The 17,281-nt window shown below is 42.6% G+C and overlaps 1 protein-coding gene across 2 annotated transcripts in view; it reads left to right on the forward strand.

Annotated features, from left to right (window-relative positions):
• NINJ2 (ninjurin 2) overlaps window positions 1-17,281 on the forward strand; it is a 487,209-nt gene that overhangs the window by 314,114 nt on the left and 155,814 nt on the right. The gene's annotated exons all lie outside the window — the stretch shown is intronic.

Consider the following 17,281-nt stretch of genomic DNA (forward strand, 5'->3'; position numbering starts at 1 on the left):
AGGTATTCTTCTGAGTAATTCTCTACACTGTCAGTCATGACCATCTATATGGCAGACTAACAAGCAGTGACTTTAAAAAAAGACAAGATTTAATGAAGCCTTAAACAGCTGCAGATGTACATCTGTTTACGTCACAATGCTAATATTTTCCTATGAGTGAATTGCTTTTGAGTGATACATTATCTGTGGCTTCCCAGTGCAAGTGTACCTTTATTGGGTAAAATTATGTCAAAACATACGAGTTGCAGTTTATTTTTTACCCACAAAAAACAAAATAGATATGATAGAAATAAAATGAGCAAAAAATAAATATTGATTAAAGCAGATGGAAATGTAAGAAAAAATGAATCCCATAGCGAAAAACAAATTTAAGAGTTTTTCCACTATATAATACAGGTAAATAAATTACAATATAATATGGATACCACGGGTGAAAGGAGTATGCAGGGTGAAGAGCACACAGCAGGATCAAGTCATTGGCAAGTATCTGTTCAGAAAGCTTCAGCAAGGAGAGAGTGCATTGGCAAAGCCAATTGGCCTCGCCTTTAGGACCTATTGGCTTTGCCAATATTTTTGGGGTGATGCTATACAGTGTCAGAGAAAAAACAATGCTGTGCAGCATTGGCAAAAACAAAGACTTAAGGCGTGATGACCCCACCCCTGCTGGCAGTGATGAGAATCTGCTGTTGCGCTGAAGCTTGATTACCTATACACGGGGACCTGCAGAATGACATGGGCACCATATGCTGTGTTTTTTATTTATTGAAGCAAGCTGTGCTCGCCACTTGAATCGGTAAATAAAAAAGTATTACTATTTTTATTGCAAAAGTAAAAACAAAATGAAGTGTGGCTGGTGGGGGGTGGAGGTGGAGATGGGCAATAATGGAGTGGATAGGGGAGTGGGTGTAGAGGAGGAGAGGAAATGAAGTGGACGATGGAGACAAGAACAGAGGGGGGAGGGGAGAAGCACACAGTGGAGATTGTGGGGAGAAGCACATTCAAGAGTGAGGGCAATGCACGGGTGGCAAGAAGCAAACAAGGGTGAGGGCAGTGCTGTGGGAGAGGCATATGAGGGACACAGCAATACGGAGAGCAGGGGGTGGGGGAGAAATACAGGTGAGCAATACAGAGCATGGGGCGGGCATTAAGGGAATGGCACACAAGAGAACTGGAAAACACAGGTACTTTCATGGACTTGGTTGGCAATTGGGTTATTAGTTAAGAGTGGCGAATCCCTACTCAAGCAGGAACCACAACCCAAACTAACCTGAGCTTAATACTCTGGTAGCTTGGCACAAAAGGAGTTAGTCTTAATTTAGTGACAATGTGTAAAGTATTTATGCGCCACTTCAAAACAGTAATGAAGTGAAAACACAGCACAAGAAAACATCTCACACTACGTTAGAAAGACAGAGTAAAATGCAATAAATTATTTGACCTGGACCTGTCAGCAGCCTTTGACATGGTCCCACACTTCGAGCTCATCTACAATCCATCGGGATAGTTGAACAAGCCTTGGACTGGCTTGCCTCTTTCTTCGAGGCTAGAGGACAGGAGATATGGATCCCCACTTTCTGCTCAGGGTCCAGTGAGCTGACAGTAAGAGTTCCCCAGGGGTGGGCCCTGAGACCAACACTATTTAACATGTCTCACCCCACTAACCCTGATGGCGGCAGCCCTGGGGGCGAAAGTGATATCATATGCTGATGACACTCAGCTGCTGTTCTCTTGTGGTAGAGGAGAAGAGATTGAGGGCGAGTCCATCAAATCCTACCTTACAGCTATATTCCACTGTATGACCATCCACCAACTGAAATGTAATTATTCGGTAATAATCCCCTAGAAACATGGCAGACTTTCTGGCCGGACGATACCCCCGGCCCTCAGGGGGAACAGGGGGAACAGTAATTGTCCATCCTTCCAGCCACAAATTAAATCTGTGGTAGGCACATGTTTTGGGCACTTTCTTTCATTGTCTGCAAGAAAATCAATAGTCTAGGCACTTATAACCTCGAAAGTTGACTATGCAAATGCCCTATATCTTGGAGTTCCCGAATACCTAACCAAAAAACTTCATGTGGTCCAGAACACAGGAGCTCACGTGCTTCTTAGCCTACCTCTAAGAATGCATGTGTCCCCTCACTAACGCACCCTCCATTGGCTCCCAATAAGGAAGAGAGCCTTCTTCAAAACATTTGTTGTGGTCCACAAGGCTCTTTATCATACAGGCGCAGGCCACCTCCGGACAAGAGTCAACTTTTGCATCCCCTCTAGAAATTTGCAGTCAGCCAACAGTTTTCAGGCTAGGATCCCTAAGAGCTAATGTACTAAAGCTGGGAGACGACCCTTTTCCTATTAAGAGCCATCTGCATGGAACAAGCTCCCCCTTGAGATACGTTTGGTGGACGTTATCTCAGTGTTTTGAAAAAAAGCAGAACACCTGACTTTTTAAGCAGGAATAAACAGTCTTACCATGCTCTGTAAAGTGGCAACTAGCTAAGCGCTAGGACACTCCTTAGAGTGGCCGTGATCTATACAAGTCTCATTTCAATTATTCATTCACACCAAAACAGCAAAAATCTCAATAGTAGAACTGGAGATATACAGTTTTAAAGATTTAAGTAAAACTAGTGCCTAGAAGCACAAAGCGTCAACTGTGGTAATCTGGTCGCGCCAGACAGGGACCAAGTCACAAGTTCAGGCTGACCATGATGGAGTGTGGGCCGGATACAGGGACCAAGTTAGGCCTGCTGGACAAGAGTACCTTAAATCCTGGTTGCGGAGTGTTGTGAAATCCCGTTGAGGATGCCTCATGCAGCGGCAGTTCTGACGAGCTGAGAGGCTGTGGATGTGAGGCCCTGCATCGACGTTGAGGCTGCCATCCATGAGGGGCTTGCGATGCGAAGTCCAGAGTCGAAGATGTGCTGCTCACCGACTGGTTCCGAAGAAGTTGCGGGGCTTGCGATGCAGAGCCCCGCGTAGTCGTCAAGGGTGCCATTGGCAAGGTGCTTACGATGTGGAGGCCTGTGTCGAGTATGCGTCACGTAGTGGCAGTTTCGAGGAGACTGGGAGCTGTGATGTGAAGTCCTGCATTGGGAATGTGGAGCACAGCGGTGGTCCTGAAGCTGAGATGCATAATGCTGCATCGGTTAAGCCTACAACACCACAGCTGGGCTGTCAGAGGACCTGCAGGTCCACTTCCAAGGTCCAGGACCTGGGTGGCACCACTTGGGGGACAAGACTCACAGCTGGCTTAGTCCATGTGATGGGTTCAAGGTGGTTGGAGCATGTTCTGTCCCTGAGATTTCTGACACAGTGACGAGCCAACTAGCCCTTGGAGTCACTCTGGTAGTAAAATACAGGTTCAATTCTTCACTAAGGCAGCAGGGCAGCAGTTACCAGGGTAGCAGGACAACAGAGTAGCAGTCCTCACAGAGAAGCACAGTAGTCCTTGTGAGTATCTAGAGGTGTACTAAGAGCTTGGTCTGAGGGTCCAATATTTATACCTGGTGCCACCTTGAAGTGAGAGAAGATACAAGATGTGTCCCCCCAGAGTTGCTTGGAATTTCCTGTCTCACTGCCCTACCCTAGATTGTCTAGGTCATACTAGGCTAGTGTCAAACCCTTTGTGAGTATGCTCAGGCAGGGCCTTTGTGATGTGTAAGTGTGATAGGTGACTGGTCCTCCTCCTTTTCAAAGTCCGAGAGGTCTCATTCTGCCATCACCTATGGCCCTTAGTTTCACTGTCTCTTGCTAGGTCGAAATGACAGTTTATAGCTGCGCACATGTCTCAGGCCTGCATTGGCAGGCCTGAGACCTGTTTAAAGGACTACTTATGCGGCTGACACAATCCGTGTTGCAGGACCACTAGTAGCATTTAATTTACAGGCCCTGGGTACACGTAGCACCACTTTACTACTTACAAGTAAATTAAATGTGCCAATTGGGTGTAAGCCAATGTTACCATGTTTAAAGGAGAGTGCACAAGCACTTTAGCACTGGTTAGCAGTGGTAAGGTGTGCAGAATCCTGAGCCCACAAAAAACAAGTCTGCAAACACAGGATGTTAGAATTCAAAATGTTTGGGGAAAACCACACCAATTATGTTAGTTTCAACAGAGATTTTAACTAAAAAGAAGTTCCCTAAATGTGAGCAGGGGAAGACACAAGTCAGTCAATCAAAAAAGTGGTAAAGAGATTATGCTCCAGGCGAGGGACAAGCCCAAGATGAACAAGGAAAGCAATCAAAGAAGAAGCAAGCAAATGAGAGTGAAAGCAAAGCCAACCAATGGTAAGCAATGGGCGGGCTCTAAGCCCATGTACGTTTTATTGGTAAGTCCACAATTGGACTTTCACAACCAGACAGACCTAAAAAGGCCTTTCACTTTGGAAAGAACCATGGGACAGAAATTTTCTAATGTATGGTTCGGCATGGAGTTCCACACTTTTGGAGCATTTTGCAAGGATTGTTTTAGTGGCTTTGCCTTCTTAAATCCTGATGTTTCAAGGGGAGGCTGTATGGGCTCAAAAGAAAGCGCCCCCCCCCCTAACTCACCCGCCCCCCACCCCTCCCCTGGGATAGTCAATTTCTGGGCAAGGTTGCTAGGGTTCCCATGAAAATAGCTTTGAGTATGACGGAAGCCATTCTAAGGATACTCCTCACTTCAACATGAGTGACACTTCAGAGAGACCAAAACAGGTGAGATGTGGTTGAACTTTCTTGTGTGTGGACAGCCTAGCCTCAGGGAAGGCTGTTTAGTTTTGGGAGGCGCTAAATGATTTTATTGTTATTTGTTATACATCATTCCTTTTCGAAAGATACAACTACTGACAGTTCGCTTTGAAGTGATGAGTAATGCAATTCCTTGATATGCAAATAAACTGAAATAACATTAAAGACGTGCTAATCTACCACGTCTGTCGGCCCACAACTGAGTCATTCTCTCACGTCACAAACATGAGCCCACACTCCTCCAGACATTCACTCTTTAGATCAACAAGGCAGCCGATCCCAGATTATGGATGAGGAGAACATTTTTTCCTGAATGTGCGTAGTAAAATCAAATTCTCAGATACCAAGTTCCTCAGTCTTAATAATAAAAATGTCGCCCCCTCTGTGGATTTTCTATGGAAATTTTAGCAAGTATAAGTTCTAGACCGACAAACCATATTTTTAAATATATGGTATAATGTGCATTGGTGGGTGCTGGTATGATATTGCTTTTTTCTGCTGGTCGCTGCACCTTTGGAAGCGCAATGGCCCCTCAGTTCCAAGGGAGGCCGCGGAGCCTTATGGCTTTGGGTATCTTAGAGGGGTTTAATGCTGCCAGCAAGCCATAGCTGATGGGATAGCAGGTATCACCCTCCTTACCATTTGGAATTATGTTACTGCTAGTACCTCCTAAATGACAAAAACACAAGGCTAACGTGTCATGAGTGGACCGTTTAGTAATGGCAGGGTCCACCACTTCCTCTGTGGTTATTTGCACAAATGTCAATATCAGAAAAGGGGTATTTGCAGTGCCTAAAGGGGAATGAAAATGGTGTATGGCTCTAAAATTGGTGTCGCCTAAGAAGTGCAACTAAGCAGTCTTCTTAAAGTGGCATGTTATATGTAACCTAGGATGTGGCCTGATAACCACACTCAGCAAGCAACAAGATATGTCTATTACCATATGCAAAACAAACACCTGACAAGGTCAATTTGAGACTAAGCAGCACCTTGACGTCTAGGTATTGCTACCCAGGAAATTCACATGTGAAAAGGGATTAACTTGGTTTTTCGATAGCAATTACATAGCATCTTACGCCCTCAAACACCAAAAGTAAACAAAATTATCCACCTTTGATATAGTCCAGTAATCACCTACTGCCCCAAAACCCAGAGAAAAGGCCTTGAAATCTTATTTTACCTGGAAACACTGAGTGAGCTTAGAAACAAGCTAAGTTTATGTAGCGAGTGCTATGAAAAGCTTTGATTGTGCCCCAACAAGGTGGGCAATTTTCAAAGTGGGAGTGTAAACAGCAACCCTCTCCCGAAATGGATGTTGTTGAGTACACTTGACATCTAGTCATGTCTTTATCAAACTATGTTGATGTTAAATGTGGCATTTCGCTGCTGCTTTGTTTTCTTTAGGAGGGGAAGAACAGTAACAGGGTCACCTGAGGGGTTCGTTTTCAATGACCATTTATTTTCTGTGCCAATATTAGAGCATTTTAAATCCATAAATGAATTACACTGTGTCCATGATTTTTCTCCAGCAAACCGAAGTTTGCCTGTGGCTACAGCCTGCTTGAAGCCAGGGATAAAGAATCCATTCCTTAAGAGAGTCAGTGGCCCATATGATGCATGGAACTCGAGCGTGTGCATGGGGACATGAATAATCACTCTGTAATGATCATGTTATGCAGTGTAGTGGAGTGGTGTAGCGACAGGGCTATTCTCCCTGATGCAAGTAAGGGAAAGATTCCTCCTTGCCCATAGTTATGTAGTAAACAACAATCTTTTTTTAATATTCTTTTTATTGAAAATATCGTGAGACAGCGGCATCACAGTAGAGAAATACCATACACTAAACCTCTACAATACACAGAGAGCAATCGTCAATATCACATTGCAGTCTAGTAACACAACTTGGACTCAAGAAGATAGGTCCGACTCATCTGTCTGTACCATGGGTGCCTCACATATATCTCCTCTATAGGCATTCCAGGCGCCCCAAATTGAGGTCCCTTTTTTGGGACATCCCCGTGCAGTGTACACAGTCTTTTCCCTGAACATGCACCAGTCGATATTTTATTTCCATTTTGTCAATGTTGGCGGTGTGGCAGACCCCCAGTGCTGCGCAATGTCCCTTTTCGCCACTGCAAGACCCAGTGTCACCCAGGTTTTTTCAGAGGTGATAAGGTCAGTGGGCTCCCATATATTGAGAAGGCAACGTTTAGCCTCGGGGTGTAGATTTTTGTTTAGGACCTCTCTAAAGGTCAGGTGTATCGCTTGCCAAAACTGTTAGATAGACATTCCCAGAGTATGTGCATATAAGTGCCTGTGCTGGAGCAGAGTTTTCTGTTGAAAATCTATTGGGTTTTTAAGCTCCGGTTTGTCTATATGTGAAAAATTAAAAATATTAATTTGTAATGTTAATTATTTGTTTTGTGTGAATGTTCTGATTAACCAATACGTACTAACAAGAGAAAACTACACGTGGGAAAGCGTACATGTTGCGAAATAATAATGTGCAGGTTTAACTAAATGAATGTTGCTGAGTGCTGTTTGTTTTAAAGCACAAAACGCTTTTGAAATGTCGTGTACTAATGCTTTTCTGTGTTGCAAAGGCTGGATAATTACATACACATAAGGGTATTAGTGGGGTTAACACTGTTTAATCACTATGCTGTGGTAACGTTGTTTTTGTCTCTTTTAATTAAGATGGTCCGTTTTGGCCTAGTAAAAAATGGCTGAGAGACTGAATTTTGATGAGAAGGCCTCGCTGAACATGGTCGAGAGTCATCTGACCATAGTCTTCGCCTGGTTTAAAAGTTTTCCGTGAGGACAGCAGCTCTGGGTGAATGTCCAAGTGTCCTTGGAGGACAAAGGAGCCACAATGAACTTTGTGATTACAACGCTGGTTCCGAGGAAATAAGAATGTGAAAGAAACATTTGCAAAACCCGAGTTTCCTGTTTCTGTCTTTTTATTTTTGTGATTTTTCTGAGCGGAGATTTTCCAAATGTAGCGATGCTACATCCTTTCCTGCTCGCTCTGCTCAGCGGTTCAGCGGACGTTTAGAACATTTTATGTTTCTTTAATATTGTAAGTTTCTGTATAAATATTGTTAGCCTAGAGAGGGTCTAAGGCCACTTCTTCCCAAACCTGCGTTGGTGAGGATCGATGCTGTGAGGACGGCGACTTGGGAGACTTCTACTGAGAGACCTGTCCTGACCCATTTATGACACTTAGCTAGAATAGGTAATTATGAGAATAATGATTTTGCTTTGACTAATTTTAGATAAAGTACCGTTGTTTAAAAAACAGTGTTGGTGGTTATTTCTTGTTGTTTATTGAGTACTCTATTTTGATTATTGTTGTTTAGATCATGACTCAGGATAATATCAAACTGGTCTTATCGACCTCAGTGTAGATATAGGGTATTTAGGAGTTTTCTCTCCACAGGTTCTATGCTAATAGAGTAATCGAGCGTATGTTAGTGAAATGGGCCCAAGCGTATGATGTGTGTATGTGCGTGTATCTGTGAAATTACTCTATCCGTGGAAGTAGGGAGAATTTGTATGCCCTAATCTGCACCAATTTCCTGGTAGCAGAATTTGATGGTTTTGATGGTTATCTTGATCTGATTAGATTGCTTGTACATTGGCTTTGATTTATTGATTATTGATTGATGTTGGTATATGTACTAATACTATATGTTGGAGTCGTCATGTTGAGTTATATGTAGTGCTTCTGGAACTTGGGAGCTGGTAGCAGTTCCGTAGTAGGGCAGAGGGAAGTATATACTGCTCTCAGGAAAGACGGGATTGTTGGTCCTGTACGTATGCAGGAAAAACGTGTGACAATTGAAGTTGCACGTCACATTGTCTGGGTTCGGAATCAGTGACATCGTCGTGTGTTACTATTAGAGATATATTTTCAGTATAAAAGGAGTGCGTATGATAGCGAAGGTTATCTGTGAAACTCTGGTTTTAAGGTTCGCCGTTAAAGCTTATCGCGGGAGAAGTAATAGGTATTCTCTGAGCTTGTCTGAAGGACTGGGCAGAGGTAAGCGCTGCTTGGTTAACATATGTTAAAATTCTGTAGTAGAGCAGATCATATGCTGTTCTCGGGAAAAGCAGGATTCTGTGTGTATGTACTAGATTTTCTTGAATGAATGTGCGTGAATGTATGAGCATTTAGTTGATTGTAAGACTCTTTGGAGCAGTCCTAGAGGCAACAGTTAATGGATGCATGTTAGAAGGGCAGAGTAGAGGGATGTGCTACTGTGTCAACGGGATTCTTGTGAAATAGATTTTCGTTACTATTCTGTGGTTAGCGAAGCAGACAATGGAGATGTTTATATGTTGTAACTAATAGATTTGTAGAAATTTTGACACGAAGTCTACTGAGGAGATTTTGTAAAGGAGGGGTAGACGAGTGACAGGAGACAGAGCAGAAACTGCAGCGGCTGCTGACGTCATAGAGACCGCGCTCTGATTGGGTAGTGGATTGGAACAGTGCTCGCGCTAGGATTGGTGCGTTGGTGTGAGCTGCGCAAGGATTGGAAGGAATACAGGGTGACGTAGGCGCTCCAGGATTGGTGCGTTGGTGTGAGTCGCGCTGTTATTGGATAAAAATCGTACTGTATAGTTGTATTTCGGTAGGGATTAGAAAGTTTTGATAAACGTTAAAATGTATTACCAAGAAGAGAAAAAGAAAAAATCTTTGTTCGGAAAGATAAAGCGATGGTTTGACAAGGATAAAGATGTTAAAACAAGAGAAGGTGAATTGTTACCTCCAGCGAAAACGCCTGCATCCTTCATGGTTGCGAAATATGGGTATCATACCTGTATATGGTTGGACAATTGGGTTAGGTACACTAGGGAAGATGGTGCCCTAGCATTTCCGGAACATGGTTCATTTAATCTGGCCGTGTTGAGAAATTTACGGGAAAAGATGTTGTGTCTTGACCCAAGACCAAGGCCGACATAGTTTGAGGCATTGGTGGAATGGGAAGATGAAGTACATGAACGAGAAAAACAAAGGTCTGGAGGCAACTATAGGTACATGTTCGGGAGGAAACATGATCGTGAAACTCATCATGATCGAATGAGGAGATGGCGAGATGCTAGTATGACAGAGGGATTATATCCTATGAGAACAGTTGAAGAAGAAAGGAAGGGAGCGGAAAGGGTTCCTGAGGCAGAAGTGAAAAGATATGGAATTAATGATTATGAGGATGAGGTCTTGAATGACATGATTTACAAGAGACCACCTCCATATAGACCAGAACCTGAAGAAAGCACACCAGTTGTTTCTCCGATAAGAGACACATTGCGTATCATTGAGACAGAAGTTGTGACACCTGAATTGAGGAGTGGTAATCCTTTCAGAGGAAAAAGAGAGAGAGAATCGATGTGGTGACGAGAATACGAGAGAATTAGCCAGAACTACATCTGAATTGACTGAAAAGATTAGAGAACTGACAAAGAATCTAGAAGCTGTTACGGTGCCTGTAACCATAGGTCCGGTTATGCCTATTTTTGATAAGCAGAAGACAGGTGAAAATGGTTTGGTGGTTCCATATGTTGGGAATAAGATAACAAGTTTGGCTGGTCCTTCAGGAGATTCAGGAACAAGGACAGACAGCAGTGATCTGAGACAATCCAGACATGACACATGTAATGAAGGATTAGAGGTACAGTCTAATTCGAGATTGGATGCTAGTGAAGCTAGTTGTTCAGGGATGCCAATTTTAGAACCGCAGAAGAAAGTGGTTCCAGTGAGAAAAACTACTGAAATAACAGCTGAAGATTTGAATGATTGGATGAAAGTTCTTCAAAAGAGAGATAAAGATTCACAGGCAATTGATGTGGCCAGGTTACGCATTGAATTAGAGGAGCTTGTTGCAGGGACAATTTCTACAGACATTCTCAAAAACCATCATGATGGAGAATTGTTATTTATGAGTAAGAGTATCACTTGGAGGGTTAAAAATACACATGAAAGGTTGAGAACAATAGCGAGTGAACAGGGAGTTGACATGGATAAGGTGAAGGTTTTGCAGAAACCTTACAGGGTGGATTTCACGGATAAAGATATTGAGAATCTAAATGGTACTGGCAGAACAGGACAGATTAAAGAGATGATCGCACTGTTGCGTAAATGGGGTGATGTAGAAAAGTGGAAGGAAAGGTGGTATAAGAAAAGGGAAGAATCAGTGGACAGGACTTATTCAGCTTTTCCTGTGAGAGAAAAAGAGAAAGCAGTGGATGCTTATCCTATGAGAGAAATACCTGGAGGAGGATATGTACATGTTCCATGGACCAGACAGGATATTCTATCATTTACGAATGATTTCCCTCGACTGAGAGAAAAGCCCGTCGAGTGGTATAGGCAGGTAGACAGATTTGTGAAATTGTCAAAAGTGCTGTGGATTGACCTGAATAGTCTGTTTGATATAATTGTTCCAGCAGACTTGTGGGCTGAGTGTAAAATAGTTGTAAGTTGGCCTACTGAGGAATATCCAAGAGACCAGAGAACAGGAGCACCAGATCCAGAAGTAATGAGGAAGTATGAACAGGTGATTGTATACCTGAAGAGTAAGGTACCTCCAAAAGAGACAGACTGGGTTAAGATAGATCGAACACATCAGGAAGCAAAAGAATCAGTTCATGCTTTTTACGAGAGGCTGATACTGGCTTTTAAACAATTCAGTGGGGATGAGCACCTGGGTGACAAAGATTTGAGTCACTTTGTATACAGATTTGTATATGGCCTGAGACCTGAGATTAGTGAGAGAATTCGTGAGCATACAGTGGACTGGCAGAGTAAGAAAATAGATGAGATTCTGAGACATGCAAAGTACTTCAGTGATGAAATTGAAGCAAAACAGAGAAAGCTGAAAGAGAAAGCAATGTGGGCACAAGTGAAAGTTGCGGAAAGACAGGAAGCACAGTTGATGGAACAGGCGAATAATGCAGGAAATAATGCAGGGAATAGGCCCAGATATGCAGGGAAAGGAAAGGGGAATCTTGAGGAAGCCAAAAAGAAATTCCCTTGTCACAACTGTGGCCAACTGGGACATTGGAGATCTGAATGTACCAATCCACCATTAGCGAATAATGAGGGTAAACCCTTAAATCAACAGGTGCAGAACGAAGGGAATAATCGACAGCAGCAACAACCTTCTGTTGTGAGACAGCAGAGCCAAGAGCCAAAACCGCCCTTGCCGCAGAATAGAGGGTCACAAAAGTACAATCAGGATTCAGGATTCTACAATGATGAGCAGGTAAACAAACCAAGGCGTTCTAACCAGATACAACAGTATTTGTTAAAGAATGAAGGGAGTGAGTCTGAGGGTGATTATTGACGGTGCCGAAGAGAGGAGGAAGAGTGCATACTTGGTGCAACTCTAGAAATAGACCAGGCAGGACCATTTGTAGATGGGAAAATAAATGAAGAGAGTGTTACTTTTTTAGTAGACACAGGTGCGACAAGATCAACTGTCAGGTCAGCAGATGTTAGAAATCTTCCTCTCTCGGATGAAGCAATCCAAGTAGTTGGTGTAGCAAATACACAAATCAAGACCCGTCTTACTGAACCAGTAAGGGTACAAATAGGGAAATTTTCAGACATGCACAGATTTATTGTCTGTGACACTAGTCCAGTGAATTTGTTAGGTAGGGACTTGCTGTGTAAGATGAACTGTACAATTTTTTGTACACCGGATGGAATAGCTTTTGAAACACCAGATGAGGATGTTTTGTACCGAATGACTCTAGATAATAGAGAGAGTGAGATGGTTGGTACATATGCTGTGTTTAATCCGGAGGATTTGCCTCAAGAGTTGAGAGACACAGTGAAAAGAACAGTTTGGGATTTTACTGGAGAGGATGTGGGATTGATGAATAATGTAGATCCTGTGAAAATTTCAGTGAAAGAGGGAATTACTTATCCTAACATTCCTCAGTACAAAATGACACCAGAAATAATTGAAGGAATAACTCCTATAATTGAGAAAATGATTCAGCAGGGAGTTTTGAGAGAACTACTGAGTAGCCCGTGTAACTCACCGATTATGGGGCTAAAGAAGCCGAATGGGAAGTTTAGGATTGTACAAGATTTGAGAAAGATTAACAAAATTGTGGTGGCATGTTGTCCAATTGTGCCAAATCCTTCAGTGATTTTGTATCAGATTCCACATGATGCTGAGTGGTACACAGTGATTGATTTGTGTCATGCTTTCTTTTCAATTCCATTGCATCATGACAGCCAGCCGATTTTTGCATTTAGATTTGGCCAGCGTATTTTAGCATGGTGTCGTATCCCACAGGGGTATACAGAGAGTCCTTCGATATTCAATCAGTTATTGAAAAAGTCGTTGGAGAGTTTGATCATGCCTGAAAACTCAGTACTAGTGCAGTATATTGATGACCTACTTGTGGCATCAAAAACACGTGAAGCTTGTGGCAGATGGAGGGTTAAAGGTATCTCCAGCCAAATTGCAATTTTGCAAGAAAGAGGTGCATTATCTTGGACACAATATTGAAAAAGGTCTGAGAAAGGTGACTGATGACAGGATCAAAATTATCAGGGGAATGAAGGCTCCAAGGACCCAGAGGGAAGTGAGAATGTTCCTGGGGATGGTAGGTTATTGTCGTCAGTGGATTAGTAACTTTTCTCTGATAGCAAGACCACTGATTAAGCTGACAAAAAGTGAGGTAAAGGACCCATTGGAACTAGATGGAGAACAAATGGCAGCATTTGAGGAGCTGAAGAGCAGAATGTGTGAAGCCCCTGCTTTGGGTATGCCAGACTATGAAAAAGAGTTTGAGTTGTACTGCAGTGAGAGAAATGGATGTGCACTTTCAGTGTTAATCCAGAAGCATGGACAGCTGAGGAGGCCTATTGCGTACTTCTCATCGACACTTGTAGCTGTAGGTTTGCCAGGTTGTTTGAAATCTGTGGCTGCAACATGCAGAAGTCTGGAACAGAGTGAAGGAATCTTAATGGTGTTTCCTGTAAGGGTATTCGTACCTCACAATGTGGCAATTCTTTTGACAAGAAGCAGAACTCAGTATATGTCACATAGTCGGCTGACTAAATATGAGAAAGTCATTTTGGGAGCATCAAATGTGACTCTTGAGAGATGTGTGAATGTGAATCCAGCAACATTGTTGCCAGATATTGAAAATGTGGGTGTGAAGACAGAAGATGATCATAATTGTTTGGATGTGCTTGATTACTGTACAAAACCGAGACCAGACATAAGAGATCTTCCATTGCCTGAGAGTGATCATGTGCTGTTTGTGGATGGATCATGTCTGAGGAATGATGATGGTGTGCTGAGTGCAGCATATGCAGTGTGCAAGGTTTCAGAGGTTATGGAAGCATCACCATTGAAAGGAGTGAAATCTGCACAAGTTGCTGAATTGATGGCATTGACGAAAGCTTGCAAAATTGGGGAAGATCTGAGAGTGACTGTGATGACTGATAGTCAGTATGGATTTGGAGTTGTGCATGATTTTGGCCAGCTTTGGCTACAGAGAGGTTTCTTGACGTCGAGTGGGACTCCAATAAAGAATGCTGAAGTGATTGGAAAATTACTTGAGGCGATACAGCTGCCTAAAGAATTAGCAGTTGTAAAATGTGCTGCTCATGGACAAGGAGATGATTTTGTAACACTTGGAAACCAATTTGCCAATGACATTGCGCAGTATTGTGCGAAAAATAATCACTCGATTAATAGGGAACAAGAAGGGGAAATGTCTTTTTGTTCTGTGATGTTTACTAATGTCCTAGAGACGTGGGATGAAGTGAAACAGTTGCAGGATGAGGCAGGAAAGGAAGAAAAGAAAGACTGGATCAAGGCAGGTTGTGCCCCAAGAGAGACAGATCATGTTTGGGTCTATAGAGATGGCAGACCAGTCATGCCTAACTCTATGCTATCAACAATGGCAAGGATGTATCATGGCCAGGGACATTTGGGAAGGGATGCGATGATCAGGTCTTTTAAGCAGACTTGGTACAATACAAAGTTCAGGACGATTGCAGAGAGCATCTGCCAAAGATGTTTGATTTGTCAGCAATTTAACGCTGGGAAAAAGACAGTGGTGAGTCTGGGAACAATAGGCAGAGAAGGTGGTCCTTTTACGAGAATGCAAATTGAATTCATTGAAATGCCACAAGTGAACAGATTGAGGTATGTTCTAGTGGTAGTCTGCTTGTTTTCAAGATGGGTGGAGGCCTATCCGACTAGGAGAAATGATGGAATAACAGTTGCAAAGTTGCTGTTAAGAGAGTTGATTGCTAGGTACGGGTTTCCAGTAAGGATTGAGTCTGATAGAGGTGGACACTTCTATAATGAGCTCATGAGTTTAATTTGTGAAGCATTGGGCATACAGCAGAAGCTACATTGTGCATACAGGCCAGAGGCTTCTGGCGTTGTGGAACAGATAAATGGCACAATCAAGAACAGGATTGGTAAGATGTGTTTAGCCACTGGAATGAAATGGCCTGATGTCTTGCCTCTAGTGCTAATGACTATTAGATCTACTCCAGATAGAACTACTGGTTTAAGTCCACATGAGATTTTGATGGGACGCGCAATGCGACATGCATATGTGCCTGCAAATAAGTTAATGACAATAACTGATGACATGATTTTGGATTACTGTAAAGGCCTGGCTGACGCAGTTCATTCTGTGTTTCACCAGGTTGGAGAAGACGCTACTACACTTGAAAAGAAGCAAGCTCATGATCTGAGTCCAGGGGACTGGGTGAGGATTACAGTGCACAGAAGAAGAAATTGCTTGGTTCCAAGGTGGGGAAGACCAAGACAGATTATTCTGACTACGACAACTGCAGTAAAGTGTGCTGGTGTGAAAAATTGGGTGCATGCAAGTCATACTCTGAGAGTTCCTAATCCAAAAGATGGGACTGGTAAGGAGTATTTTGAGGAGTCAGATTCCAGTGATGATGAAGAAACAGAACCAGTAAAAGAGTCAGAGAAGACTTCAGGAGAACCATTGAGAGTCTCAGAAAAAAGATCAGATTCTGTAAGAGTGTCAGAAGTTCCAACGAGCAGTAAAGAAAACAGAAGAGAAAAGAGCAGTTCCACAGAGATTACTCCTGAATCAGATGAGGAGATTGAAGAACCACTTGAGATTACACTTGAAGAAGCAGGGTCAGAAGAAGATAGAGAGGGACAGATTGCGGAAGACCCCCGAGGAGGTGTAGGGAATATTCCTGATAAGCTAGGTGAAGGGACAAATAGACAGCAAGAAGATTGCGTGTCGGAGACCCGAGGAGGGAAAGAGTTAGGGAAGTCTCAAACAGTGGTGAAAAAGACTGTGGAGCGAAAGAAAACTGCTGAAGAACAAGAGGCATTTGAAACAGAATCGGATGAAAGTGAGAATGAGAAATCAGAGGGTCGAGTTCTGAGAAAGAGAACTTGGATTGGAGAGAGAAATAATAAAGAAACAAGACCGAAAAAGGTCGTAAGAGGAGATCTTTGGCCTAACAACAGAGTAAAGAGGCTGAGATACAGATTGACACAAGCAAATACCTCGAAGGCTGAACAAGTGAATGAGGTATCGAGTCAGAATCCAGTAAAAGGTGAAAAAAGAAAAGAGTCAAAAGAACAAGAACCAGAGGGGATCAAAAGAATCAGAAAACCTAACCAGAAGTATAGGTCGCCGGAATGGACGTACGTGGCACTGTCTGAAGGTGAAGAGGCAGAGAGTCAAGGAAATCCAGAGGAGACCGTACGAAAAGTGGTTGAGGAGGAAACAGGTGAAATCCTGAAAGTTATCTTGACTGACATTGATGAAAAGTCAGATACTGAAGATATTGTTGGAGATCTAATACAATTTGATGTCGAAGAAGTTGAAGTGAAGAATGATGAGTATCCAAACTGAGTGAACAGAAGAAATCACTTGGAGAAAGTGAAAAGAAGAAGGACTGAAAATTAGCTGTTTGAAGTAATCCAGAGTTCTAGAAACTCAAGTAGTGGAGTAGTAGAGGCTAAGCCAAAAGACACGGTCAAAGTAGTAAAATGGCTAACATAGAGAATAATCAAAGTAGATGTGCCTTCTTGAAAAGATGGTGTAGAAAGTGCTGCTGCTGTACTGGATTATTAATGATATTATGGGGTGTTTTAGCTTTATTAGTTACCTTTAGGGTTACATTAGACACTTTAGGAATACACACTGAGAATGTGACTTTTGCAAAGAAGAGTTCGCATAAAGTAGTTCCAACTAGAATTAGCAACACTTACGTACATAAAGATAGGTCAATTAATGATTTTTCTAGCAATGTTTTTTCAAAGTTGTTGTACGAATATGTGAAGACAATGGAAGTTAGGGATTGCTACGTATGTATGCAATTACCTGCATCCGTTTCAGAGGGTGTTACTTATCACCATTTACCAGCTACGTATGGAATTTCATGTAGTGTATTGAGTAGTGTTTTTTATTTGTTAGGGAAAATAGATTATGAGATGTCTAACAAAGATAACATTTTTGGGCAATTGCCAATGAACAAAAGGTTGAATCCAGCTAAAGATGCTAA

This window comes from Triturus cristatus, chromosome 4_1 (assembly GCF_964204655.1).
Source record: "Triturus cristatus chromosome 4_1, aTriCri1.1, whole genome shotgun sequence".
Taxonomy (NCBI): Eukaryota; Metazoa; Chordata; class Amphibia; order Caudata; family Salamandridae; genus Triturus; species Triturus cristatus.